The sequence below is a fragment of the Arvicola amphibius genome, chromosome 2 (assembly GCF_903992535.2).
Source record: "Arvicola amphibius chromosome 2, mArvAmp1.2, whole genome shotgun sequence".
Classification (NCBI taxonomy): domain Eukaryota; kingdom Metazoa; phylum Chordata; class Mammalia; order Rodentia; family Cricetidae; genus Arvicola; species Arvicola amphibius.
The window spans coordinates 143,384,434-143,398,445 of NC_052048.2; the positions used below are offsets into that span (position 1 = coordinate 143,384,434).

General features: G+C 43.6%; 1 protein-coding gene across 1 annotated transcript in view; it reads left to right on the forward strand.

Annotated features, from left to right (window-relative positions):
• Igf2bp3 (insulin like growth factor 2 mRNA binding protein 3) overlaps window positions 1-14,012 on the forward strand; it is a 145,110-nt gene that overhangs the window by 41,178 nt on the left and 89,920 nt on the right. The window lies entirely within an intron of this gene.

Below are 14,012 nucleotides of genomic sequence, written 5' to 3' on the forward strand. Positions count from 1 at the left end.
TGATTGTGCATTCAGATCAGCAGGATGACAGGTTTCCTGCTCCTTCACGTTCTGCATTATTCCTTTGAGACAGGCCCTGTCACTGAGCCTTCACCGAGGCTGGTGTCCCTAAGTTCCAGTGTCTTCCTGGTTCTAGCTCCCTATACCTTGGGGTTATGAAATACTACAGCTACACTTGTCTTTTTATATGGGTGCTGGGATTTGAGCTTGGGTCCTCAGCAAGCATACCTACCAACTTTTTTTTTTAAGAATTTATTTATTATGCATACAATATTCTGTCTGTGTGTATGCCTGAAGGCCAGAAGAGGGCACCAGACCCCATTACAGATGGTTGTGAGCCACCATGTGGTTGCCGGGAATTGAACTCAGGACCTGTGGAAGAGCAGGCAATGCTCTTAACCTCTGAGCCATCTCTCCAGCCCCCCCTACCAACTTTTTTTGGTGGCTCTGGGAATTAAACCCAGGGTTAAATTAAACCCACATCTTCAGTGCCTTAAACTCATTTAAATTGGTAGCATAAAAACTTAAAAATCACATGAATAAGATGTTAATTTCAGGCATATGTATCTATTGTGTGATGGTCATATCAGCTTAATCTATCATCTTCTCAAACATTTGTCATTTCTATGTGGTACTTGTACTATCCGTGCTTGGAGCTGTTTGAATGTAGAGTGTGTTATCTAATCTTCCTGCTCTTCCTGAGTAACTTTGAGTCCCACCTTGCATGTATCAGAAGGAAGAGTGAGCACGTACTCTGCCCCCTACTTTGAAAAAACATTTAGTCTGCCCAAAGAAAGGCACAACAATTAAGACTGTAGCTCAGTTCTGGAGTGTGGGCCTGATGTGTTCAAGGCTCTGGGTTTGATTTCCAGCACCATTTTTTTTTTCCTTTTTAATGTGTGGGTTCTAGAGGCCAAACTTGGGTCCTCATGCTTGTCCAGCAGGTGCTTTACTGGCTAAGGTTTTCCTTCACCTCAGATGTGCAGTGTTCAGGCGTGGAGGTGGAGTTTTAGGGGGAGGTGAGGGTGGCACTGGTCTTTTGTTAAGTCCTTCGATTAGCTTGCCCCTCCCCTTCCCTTCTTCCTCCCTCCCTCCCTCCTTCCCTTCTTTCCCCTCCCACCCAAGACTAGGTCTCATGAAATCTCGACTGACTCAGTTTTGGCTGAGTAGTGGAAGGTGACCTTGAACTTTTGCTCCTTCTGTCTCTGCTAGGTTCATAGGCAAGTGTCACCAGGCCTGGATTATTCTATGTGGTACTGGGGATCAAACTGAGGGTCTCGTGTATGCTGGGCAAGCAATCTGCCAACTGAGCTATATCCCCAGCTAAGTACCCTTTTCTCCTTTGTGCCTGTGTTGCCCTGTCAATCTAGTGGATGTTGCTTTCCAAGCCTGGGCTGTACTCCCCTCCTCGCTCTCAAGGGGGCGCTGTCCTTTGCAATTTACTGGCCTCCTTTAAGCATCGTAAAGATGCCTGGTTTCTTCTACTAGGTTTAAAATTGTGGGCTGATGTTAAATGCTAGTTAGAACTCTCATCTGGTTTCTTTCTGGGTTCCTGCTAATGTCCCGTTGCAGGCTAGACAAGGCTTATTTTCCTCCTAACAATTAGAAGCTTTTACTGTAAATTGCAAGTAAGTTGAAAGTTGCCCATGATTATAGTAGCCAGGACTTTCTGTGGTTAGTGTTTGAGTTAAAATTCTGCCTCATCTCTAGTAGTGTCCGTGTGTCTTCCTCGTCTCTGGTAGTGTCCGTGTGTCTTCGTCTCTAGTAGTGTCCGTGTGTCCTCGTCTCTAGTAGTGTCCGTGTGTCTTCTTCATCTCTAGTAGTGTCTGTGTGTCCTCGTCTCTGGTAGTGTCCGTGTGTCTTCGTCTCTGGTAGTGTCCATGTGTCCTCGTCTCTAGTAGTGTCTGTGTGTCTTCTTCATCTCTAGTAGTGTCTGTGTGTCATCTGTTTGCTCTTGGAGAAGTTTTTATTGGTAAGTGCATACTTTGTTTTTATAATGTGCTTTCTTCATGAGTTTGTTTTGTTGTTTTGTTTTGAGACAGAGTCTCTCTATGTAGCCCTGGCTGTCCTAGAACTCACTCTGTAGCCTAGGCTTCCTGCCTGAGCCTCTTAAATGCTGGTATTGTGTTTGCCGTATTGCCTGGCATATGGTGTAATTTGTTTAGTGAATCTCTTGTCTGGACCTCTGGTCCCTTCCTAAAAGTTCAGCTAAGTCTTAGGTCATATCTCAACTTTCCCTAAGGAAATGATGTGAGACCCGAAGCCTTGTGTGGGGGAACACACCTTTGTGAGAGGATGGGGCAAAGAACTGTCCTGGCAGCTGGAAGGCGGCTGTGCGGTCATTTCCCCAGGCTTTTATCTATGTGCAGAACTAGCACCTTTAAAGTTGAGGGTTGCCTCCTAAAAGATGATCTGGATAACTAATGAAAGATGTACATAAATAAGCTCATCTTTCAATAGACTCTCATGTGTGCACTCATGCATGCAGATGTGAACACCTTTGCATGTAGATGTGAACACCTTTGCATGAAGGGGAGAGAAGGACTTTGGGTGTCCTGCTGTATCATCTGCTTTATTTACATGGGGCTGGATAGGCTGACTTGCCAGTGGTTTTTCATGATCCATCTGATCCACCCCTAAAGGTAGGAGACAATTGTGGCCATAATCAGCTTTTATGTGGGTGTTAGGGATTCGAAATCGGGTCCTCGGGTGCCTTGTCCAGCTCCAGGAATACACAGGCACTTGGACAGAAAAGCTGGGGTTGGCTGGACTGGATCTCTGATGAGGAAGCTGCAGCACCTTGAAAGCTCAGCATACGTTTATTATATACAGTTGAGCAGGGAGGCAGGGTTATTGCATGCAGCTGAACATGAAGTGGAGCAGATACAAGCTAACAAGGAGGCAGGGTTAGCTGATCTTGGTAGAAGCCGTCTTTGTGGAGGAGCAGTGCAGTCTTCAGGCCTTAAATACGGGGGGGGGGGGGGGACTATGCTGTGGTCCTTGACATGGCTGTAGCCGTGTCACTGTGTCAACAACACACTTGCTCAGGACTTGACAAATGAGCTTCCTCTACACTCAGGCTCGTGCATTTTATCTGCTGAGCCGTCTCCCCAGCCCAGTTGCAGCATTTTAAGACAGCAATGTGTTCTCTCTTGGTTTTGCTTTCCTTCCTTCCTTCCTTCCTTCCTTCCTTCCTTCCTTCCTTCCTTCCTTCCTTCCTTCCTTCCTTCCTCCCTCCCTCCCTCCCTCTTTCCTTCTTCTCTCCCTCCATTCTTTTCTCCCTCCCTCTCTCCCTTCCTTCCTTTTCCTTTTCTTTTTATAATAGAGTTTCTCTGTGCAACAACCCTTACTGTCCTAAAACTCATTTATAGACTAGGCTGACCTCGAACTCAGAGATCTGTCTGCCTCTGCCTCCTATGTGCTGGTATTAAAGGTGTACTACCATACCTGATAGTTTTGCCTCTTAAATGATAAGGTATTTTTTATAAACTCCCCCGATTTGGAGGTTTCTCTGCCAATACAACAAACCAAATCAAGCTGAATTAATAAATCAAGGTTTAATAAACAGAGCAAAGCAACTAGTGAGTGTGTTTTGGAAAGGCAGTAAGAAATCACATGGCAAGTTGGGTCTTAAATATCTGTAGGCGTGGTCTTGAGCAACTCTGGAGGAGGAGGTGACCTTTGGGCTTTCTGAGAGGCAGGGTCTGGAATGGGAGGAGTGGCGCGTGCGCCACCACTGCCCAGCTGTGAAGTTTCATTTTACATCTACTATTAGAGACGGTACAGTGAAAGCACAAATTTAGTTTGTGACTTCACAAATATCATTTACTGAATCTTTTTTTTCCCCCAGACAGTGTTTCTCTGTGTAGCCCTGGCTGTCCTTGAACTCACTCTGAGACCAGGCTGGTCTCGAATACTGGGATTAAAGGTGTTTACTAATACTGCCTGGCTTATTTACTGAATAAAGAGAGAAGAGGAGATGGTGATTTATGATTTGATGACTAAATATCACAGCAGTGGAATCTTGCCTGTTTTGGGGACAGTGAACTGTTTGGCTGTGATTTCCCATATAAGCATGAAACGATATTCATATGGGATAACCATGAACATTTACACCAAGTTTGATCAAAGACAAACTAAAAATTGATAGTATTCATATTTTAAATTAACATGCTTGCTCTACCTAACAATGCCTGTAGACTCTCACAATAAATCGCTTTAGTCTCTAGATTCCATTGTTAACTGTTACAGAAATTTGAAGAGCCAATTCCTTTTAAAAAAAAATCTTTATTATTAATTAATTAATTAATTAATTATTATGTATACAGTATTCTGTCTGTGTGTATGCCCGCAGGCCAGAAGAGGGCACCAGACCCCATTACAGATGGTTGTGAGCCACCATGTAGGTTGCTGGGAATTGAACTCAGGACCTTTGAAAGAGCAGGGAATGCTCTTAACCTCTGAGCCATCTCTCTAGCCCCCTGAACCAATTCTTTTAAATTTTTTTTATTGTTTTTATTGAGCTATACATTTTCTTCCCTTCCTTCTTCTCCTCTCCTTTTCTTTCTTCCCTCTCCCCTTTCTTCCTTCCCTGCCCCCTACACTTCCATTTTACTCAGGAGATTTTGTCTTTTTCTCCTACCTAACAGGATCTATGTATGTCTCTCTTAGGGTCCTCTTTGTTGCCTAGCTTCTCTGGGGTTGTGGACTGTAGGCTGGTTATTCTTTGCTTTATGTCTAATATCCGCTTATGAGTGAGTACATATTATATTTGTCTTTCTGGATCTGGGTTACCTTACTCAGGATGTTTTTTTTTTTTTTCTGGTTCTGTCCATTTGCATGCAAATTTTAAGATGTCATTTTTTTTACCACTGAGTAGTACTCCATTGTGTAAATGTACCATATATACTTTATCCATTCTTTGTTGAGGAGCATCTAGGTTGTTTCCAGGTTCTGGCTATTAGGAATAATGCTATGAACATAGTTGAGCAAGTGTCCTGGTGCTATGATTGAGTGGTATAGCTGGGTCATGAAGTAGATTGATTCCCAATTTTCTGAGAAATCTAGAGCGGCTGTACAAGTTTGCACTCCCAACAGCAATTGAGGAATATTTTGGAGTTGTATGATAACTGTGTGCACTGGAAGAACAGATCCTCTTTGGGTATGAACTGTCTCTGGCACAGCTAGAGTGACAGCTTGTGGCCTACACAGAGAGCCACCAGGTGGTGAATTGAGGAGGCCGCACTGCAGGACCACGCTGCACGGTTTGACAGGCTTTCCTGTGGGAGACTGGGGCAGGAGGACGGTCGCGCTTTTCCCATCTCAGACTTGGTTATATTTAGGCCACCACTGGAGGGCCTGCCCACAGCTGGGGTGGCTCTTCCCATCTCAGTTAACCAAAAAGCAAAAAATACTCACGAGGTGATTTTAGATCCTGTCACGTTGACAGTCACTGTGTTGTGACCATGAACCCCGCACATGGAGTGAAGTGTGAGAATGTCCTCCTGGGCATCGTCGTTGCTTAGGAGAATTCCCCATCTTGAACAGTTTGCATTTTTGGACTCAGGACATTTGAAATCTATAACTTGCCCACATATTATTACTGGGATGTGGTTATTGGTCTTAAGGGAGAAGATTGGCTCCAGAATGCCCAGAGGCGGTCCCTGACCCTGTTGCTCATGTGCTGTGTATTTAACATGAAACTACTTTATCTTTGTTCCTAACTTAAGAAATGGTGACTGTGAGGGTTAAATGAGGTACCATTTGTGTGTGTGCATTTCTTACACCTGCTGTCATCTTATCCCTAGATGTAACTGTCAAAGGCTTCTGCAAAATGCTTGCAACCTAAAATTTGAGTTAGAAATTATTAGTATGTTTCTGTTCGTTCTCCCCCACCCCCTCTGTGCTCTCCCCCTCTCTAAGATGGGATCAATCGAGTAAGGATGACCCTTCAGTGGTCAGATTGTAGACACTGCACTGTTGATGACCAAAGGAGAGACAGGTGGGGGCAAGAAACCCAGCACCTGAAAGACTGCATACGCAAGCAGGCGGTAGAATGCTTGCCGAGCTCGAGGCCCCAGGTCTGACTCCAGTACTTGCCTCCCTCCCACCAAAAACAGAAAGCAGAACTGCTCTCAAAATGGAATTTTATCCAAAAGTTGTAGGTACCAACAGGGAGATGCAGTTTCACTGACCAAATGTGGGATAAAATGATCATCAGAAAGAATTACTGAGATCAAATAATATACAGAATGCTTGAGTCTGACTTTGTACTGAAAGCATTTGGTCTGTTTAGAAAACAGCAGAGCACAGCTCACCCTGAAAGGGAGACAGATGTCTGTGGACTCCTGAGGGTGGAGGTGGAGACGTGTTTACTTGAGGCTGGTTTGTCTTGGAGGGGATTTCAAGAAGCCATGGATGAGTGAACTGGGTGCGTGAAGTGTGTTGGGAAGGCCGTTCCAGGGCACGCTTTACTGTGCCTGTTGTAGGAAACGGGAGTCGGTTATACAGTTGCCTCCTGTTTCACCCGGGGCTGGCAGTGTCAAACCACAGGTGACCTTCCCCATTCCTTGCCTGTGAAAATTGCAGAATAATTTCTTTTAAAAAAAAGAATTTTGAGATTGAATTCAGGGCCTCTGCATGCTAGGGAAACAGATTGATTTAAAAACAAATAAAAAAAAGGGGCCTTTCTATGTACCCACAGCTGATACCAAATTTGCAAATTTGCCTGCCTCTGCCTCCTGAGTGTTGCAATTAAAGATGTTTACTATCACACCTAGTACTGCAGATTATTCTTTAAAGAGTTTCAATTTTCCCAATATTTCTGAGCTCTTGAGTCTCATTAGAAAGCACTGAGCTTTAAAAATCAACAAAAAAGGTCTATGTAAACCTCTGGAATGAGGTAGGGTTACTTAGTGTGAGCAGCTGCAGTAGTCTCAGAGGTGAGAGGAAGGTGGTAAGAGGCATCATTACTGTGGCAAGGAAAGAGTTAAACCTTTACCCTGATTTTTCTGAACTTACTGCTCTTCAGATATTCAAGCGATTTTTCAGGGAAAGGGCTTGATAATGTAGCCCAGGCTGGTTTAGAACTCACTATGTAGCCCAGGCTGGCTTCTCCCCCCCCCCTTTTTTTTTTAAGATTTATTTATTATGTGTATAGTATTCTGCCTGCATGCTAGAAAAGGGCACCAGATCTTGTTACAGATGGCTGTGAGCCACCATGTGGGTGCTGGGAATTAAACTCAGGACCTCTGGAAGAAAATACAGTGCTCTTAACATCTGAGCCATCTCCCCAGCCCCAGGCTAACCACTTAACTTGTGGTGATCCTTCTACCTTTTCCTTCTGAAATTATAAGTGTGTGTTACCATTTCTAGCGTTTTGTTTGTTTGCTGAATGAAGTGAGCTCTCATTGTGCAGCCCAGGTTGGCCTCTAACGTGGAATCCTCACACTTCAGCCTCCCAAATTTCTGGGATTACAATGGCCACTGTGCCCTGCTGTAATTCTTTATAGAAGAATTCTGATTCGGTCTTATGGGAGGCTTGGCAGAGTAAGAAAGTCATGGATTCAACTTGAATAAAATATGACCACAATATAAAAAGACAGCCAGAGAGCCAGGCATGTGGAGGCACACCTGAAATCCCAGCAGTTAGGAAACTGAGGTGGGGTCAAGACTTCCAGGCCAGGCGGGGCATGGTGTCTCATGCCTTTAATCCCAGCATTCAGGGGGCAGAAGTAGGAGGATCTTAGTTGACAAAGCGAGTTTCAGGACTACATAGAGAGACCCTGTCTCAAAAAACTAAAAAGAAAAGAAAAAGAGAGGGTGTATAAGTGAGTTCACATTTATTAGTGTGTGTGCTCAAGTGTTCCTTTATCACATTTATTAGAGTGTGTGCACAAGTGTACCTATATCACAATTTATTAGTGTGTGTGCTCAGGTGTACCATGGAGCACGGGAAGGTCAGAGGACATCTTATGAGAGTTTGTTCTCTCCTGTTGATGGGACTCGGGCATCAAATTCAAGATACCAGACTTGACACAAATGTCAGTTTCCCACCGAGGAGAGGCTGGGAATCCTGGCAGGTCAGTGAATGAGTTCCATGTAGCCCATGTCGGCTTTGAACTTTGCATGTAGCTGAGGGTGATGTTGAACACGCTCCTTCCTCTTCTGCCTTCTGGGTGCTGGAATTACAGGCCTGAGCCCTCTGTATTCAGCTATTTAAAGTCACTTGTTGGCTTGTTTTCTTTCTTTTTCCTCCCCTTTACCTGCCCCACCCCCATGAGGTTTTGAGATCAGGTTTTACTCTGTAATCCAGGTTGATCTGGAATTCACTGTGGTTTGGGTAGACTGATCTTGAACTGTGTTGAATCTCCTTCCTTAGCTGAGGTAGCAAGCAGAAACCACTATGCTTGATAGTCTGATGCCTGTATTTAGTTAGTTTTTAAAGATTTATTCATTTTATGCATCAGATCCCGCTATAGATGGCTGTGAGCCAACACATGGTTGCTGGGAATTGAACTCAGGACCTCTAGAAAGAAAAACCAGTGCTCTTAACCCAGTGAGCCATCTTTCCAGCCCTTGTTTGGTCTCTCTGTGTAACTCTAGCTGACCTAGATAGTATTCACATCGTTGACCAGGCTGGCTTTCAACTCAGAGATCTTCTTGCTTCTGTGTCTCGAGTACTGGGACAAGAGGTGTGAGCCACCACACCCAGTCTGAACCATTTTTAGAGACACATGTATTTATAAATAAGTCGTGAGACTGATAACATTTCCAGTTGCAGATGATGCTCAGGGAGGCAGCATAGAAACTAGCGCGGGGCAGCTTCAGTTGCCTTTGTCTTCTTTGGAGGGGAGGGGGTTTGGAGATGGGGTCTTGCTGAGTAGGAGTAGAATGGCTGAACCCCCACCTTTCTGCCTTTTCTCCCCAGTGCTGGGATTCCAGGAGTGCCCCACTATGCACCCTGAGTTGTTTTATTTCTTGGTAATTTGGGGAGTTTATGAGTGTTTCATGCTGTCTTTGTATATCACATTCAGTTTAGTAAATGGTTATTGATGTTGGGCAGAGGGGAAGCCATAGGTAAACTCTAGAATCAGAGAGGATTTATGACCTGGGACTGTGCCAGCTGAATGTAAACATATTATTAAGACCTTGATGTGAACAAACCAACTGCAGATGACAGTTATGAGCAACCTGGGTCTCTGCTGACAGAGTCTTGGCTAGTCTGTCTTGTGTGGGGCTGGAGTTGTGGTCATGTTGAACGTGGCCCTTGCCTTGTTTACACTGTTGCAGTGTGATCTACCTGAGCTGGGCTTTGGGGGCAGGGTGTAGAATGAACACGATCCAGATCGAACTTGATTGCTGGGAATGGGAATATGGAGACTCAGCTTACTAGTTTTTCTACTTTAGTGTCAATTACTGTTTTTGTTTGTTTTAAATCTAAGGTCTGATTATTTGTTAGTTTTAAAGACTTGATTTTGACTGAACATAGATTTAGAAGCTCCGACAATCTGTTTTTCTTTGGCTTTCTTCATTCTCTTGGCTAAAAGTTGAGCATATTCTGCAGCCTCTTCCTTGTTTTTCTTAGTGTGCTTCTTCAGAGCAATACCTCGGCTGTGTTTGGGTTGCAGGACAGGTGGAGTAACAAGACACTGAATCTTGGGTGTTTGGCTTCTAGACTTCTTTGCTTGGGACTTTCCAACGACATTGGCAGACATCATAATCTTTAGAGAGATTGAAAACTTTTCTGCTTGCTCTTCTTGGCCTTGACCACCAAGGCACAGTAGTGTTTGTCAGTCCAGGAATGCCCCCCTCTTCCTTTTCCTCTTTATTTTTATTTTTAATTTTGTTTTTATCTAGACAGGGTTTCTCTGTATAGCCTGGGCTGTCCTAGTACTGGCTCTGTAGACCAGACTGGCCTCAAACTCAGAGATCCACCTGCTTCTGCCTCCAGAGTGCTGGGAATAAAGGTGTGTATTACTGAGCCCTACTCCTTTCCCTCCCCCACCCCCTTAAACAACCAAGTCGAGAGCACTCAGAATGGCATCCACAATGCATAGACTTGCTCCTCCTTCTCTCCAGCTCTCCTTGCTCTGTGACAGGAATGCCCCTTCCTCAACAGTAGGCACACTCCTGCTTCATGGGAAAACCTTGTTTGTTGTTCCCACCCCGGAGCCTGACACACAACCCTTCCACTGTTCACCCAGGGCACCAGCTGCTACTTCATGGCTGCGTGCTTCTCACAGAACGTGTGGAGCTACATCATCGTCCGCTTCAGTGAGCTCCTAACAGACTGGTATCTTGACACAGCCAGCTGCCTGGGAGTCACCGTGAAAAAGAACTCGGTATCAATTTGAAGATTTACATAAAATCACATCAAGTTAACTAAAGATCTTGAAAGTGCAGTTTAAAATTTTGGAGTCTCCTTATCCTGTGGTTAAACTTGTTTTTTTTTTTGTTTTTTTTTTTTTATAACATACACTGCTTATTGAATTTTCATAATGAATGTGTCAGTATATGACTATTCTCCCCAGTGTGAGGGTGGAGCCAGGGCCCTGTACATGCAAGGCATGTGTCCTGCAGTGCACCGAGTCACATCCTCCCCAGTTCCGGATAAGTAGGTGATCTTAGAATCCATTTACCTCTGGGGAGAAATCTCTTAAATTTATAAATAGGTTATGTTGAAAGTTGGTTTTTGTTTTTTAATGATTTGTATACTTAAATAATTTAGTGTAGTTTTCATTCTTGTACTGAGTGTGGCAATTTTCTTTTTCCTTCTATATAAGATTTAAGAAACTCAGCAGAAATGCCAATTCCTGTTAATCTTGTGCTTTCCTTCTATTTTGGAGTTTCTGTTGGCTGTTTGAAATACATAGCCCAGGCTAGACTGGAAAGTGTCCTGTGTGTAGTCCAGGCTGGCCTCAAATTTTCTAGACCTCCTGTTTTTGTCCCCTGCCTGGATTTCAGTCACATAGGCTTTCCTTTCCCTTCCATTAACTAAACATATAAAAAGTTTAAACCTGTTGAGTACTTGCCTGGGGCTAAGCACTGTTCTATATTCCCAAGATAACACTGTTATCCTGTATCTTATGTATGTGGTGTGTGTGTGTGTGTTGTGTGTGTGTGGTGGTTTGAAAAACGACCCCAAAGGGAGTGGCACTCTTAGGAAGTGTGGCCTTATTGGAAGAAGTGTGTCGCTGTGGGGCTGGCTTTGAGGTCTCTTTTGCTCAGCTTCCCTCAGTGTGACAGCCAGTTGACTTCCTATTGGTTAAGATGTAGCACACTCAACTCCAGCACCACATCTGCTTGCATGCCTCCATGCTACCATTATGATGATGATGGACTGATCCTCTGAAACTAAGCAAGCCATCCCGATTAAACGTTTTCTTTATAAGAGTTGCTGTAGTCATGGTGACTCTTCAGAGCAATAGAAACTTTCACTAAGACAATATGTGATGTTCCAGGGAATGAAACACCATTTAGCTTATATTGGAATTGAACTGTTACAAACATGCATGTATATAGAAGTGTCTGTCAGGTTTCTGGCTTCCAGATCCGCAGGTAGGCAAGGCTGACCTTTAGCTTAGCCCTCCAGGGTGTTTGGGTTACAGGCATGTACCACCACACTCGGCAGAAACCGTCTATAAACATAAATATTTACTTGACTCTTAAACATTTAGAATCAGCCTAGATGGGATGTAATTCTAATTGACTGAGACGGACACCAGAGGTGAGCAGTGTAGGTTGGGTTGCCTTTCTCAGGTCCTTTCTTGGCAGAGATGGTATTTCTCTGCCATCTGAGTATGGTTGGCACCTTTGGTTGATTAGGAAACTGGATGATCATTTAGGAAATGATTATTCCAAAAGGACGTTTAATCGGTAAATGAGAGGTGTGTGCCTTCTTAAGCGTTTCGGGAACAAAACTGTTTCTCAAAGGTTAGCACCCTAAAGAATTTCTTGGACATTTGGTTTTATGATGTGAGTATATGCACATTTACACATTGACTTTAGGGAAATTTTTATGGAGATAGCCGCTCCCACAGTATTCAGAGTGGGTAGAGACTCAGTGTCTTCCCTCTGCTTCCAAGCCTGTCAAATGCTTGGTAAGATAGGTTCCCATCTGCATATTCTCTGCTTAGTTACACAGGGTGGATGCTTACAGTGTGAGCGAAGCAATGGAGAGCATGTCCAGGACATAGTGTAGAGAACTTAGCAGGGTGTGTGCGTGAGTGTGTGTGTGCGCGCGGTCGAGGACGAGTTTGGGCGTTTGTTCCTGCCTTCCATCTTGTTAGCCCATCGAGTGCTGGAACTGCATTCCTTCTTTCCTAATATGCCTGACTTGGGGATTATTCTTGAACAAAGCAACATTTTCTCTGTATATTCTAATTAGGTGGTGCTCAATTTTTTTTCCTTAACTGACATTATATTTACTATTTTGGTCTGCTCTCCCTGGTGATTTGCTGTTTTACTGTATATGAAAATTATTGAATGCAATTCCCTTCTGCTCCAATGTAGATTGTGAGCATGGAGTCTCTGAATTTTTATACTTGATATTTGTTCTTATTGTATATAGTTTTGTATTGGGTTTTGAACGCTCTTATTTAGATAAAAGGGGGAAGTGCTGTGGGAACTCCTTCAGCCAATGGCCTTTGAGATGCTGGACCACTTTGGGTGTGGCCTTGGTACTATAAAAATGTAAAAAAACGTGAGCAGCCTCTCTCTCTGTATCTCTCTGTGTCTCTCTCTCTGTCTCTCTCTGTCTCTCTCTCTGTCTCTCTCTCTCTCAGCTGTGGGATTCAGTTCCTGTTCCCTGCTCATGCAGAGGACTGTTGATCTGTGAGTCTACCCCTAAATAAAGAACTCTTTATTATACTTTATTCTGAGCTAGTATGGGACTACTTTATCACAATCCACTACAGATGAAGATTCCTAATGTTTTCTGTGTTGTGGATTTTTTATACTGAAACCTACTAACTTATTTTCAATTCAAATTTTACATTGACTCTAGGCTGGCTTCAATCACAATAATCCTCCTGCCTCACCCTCCCAAGTGCCAGTATTATCATCATTATTATTAGTGTGCATATGTTCATGTGATTGAATGTGAGGTCAAAGAAGTGTTTTTCTCAGTCTTTTTGTTTGTTTGCTTGTTTGAGACAAGATCTCACTATGAAGCCCTGGTTAGCCTAGAAATCTCTATGTAAGCTGGCTGGTCTAGCACTCACTGTGTAGGCTGGCTTTGAACTCACAGAGCCTTCTTTGCCTCCTAAATACTGACATTAAAAGCGTGCACCACTGTGTCCAGCTTTTTAAAAGGGTAATTGAGATAGAGGTCAAACCTTTATGTTTGTGCACAAGTACTTTACTGACTAAGCCATTTCCCAAGTCCTAGGATGATGTGGGATTCCCATCTGTATGCTGTGAATATGTTTTATTACCATTGGTTAATAAAAAAGTTGTTTCGGCCAATGATTTAGCAGAATAAAGCCAGGCAGGGAATCTGAACAGAGATAGAGTAGGCAAAGTCAGAAAAGACGCCATGTAGCTGCCGAAGGAGACAGATGCCGGAATCTTACCAATAAGTAGGCCACAGCCTTGTGGTGATACATAGATACATAGAATGGGTTAATTAAGATGCAAGAATTAGTTAATAAGAAGACTGAGCTAATAGGCCAAAGAGTGTTGTAATTAATATAGTTTTTGTGTGATTATTCAGGTCTGGGCAGCCAGGAAACAAATGTGCAGTCTCTGCTTACACTAGGATATCTTTAAATGCATAGGATTGCTAAAGAATCTATTTTAAAATGCAGTTAGCAAAACCTGGTGTACTAGTTCAAGCCTGCTCAGGAAAGAAGATTGCTGCAGGTTCCAGGCCAGCCTGGGATACAGTGCAAGAGAGCCTATCTCCAGAAAAGAACACTGAGCCCATACAGTTAGCAAATGATATAGTAGTATATACTTTTCAATATAATCATGGGGAGCTAGGGAATGGCTCTTGGTTGATATACTTTCTT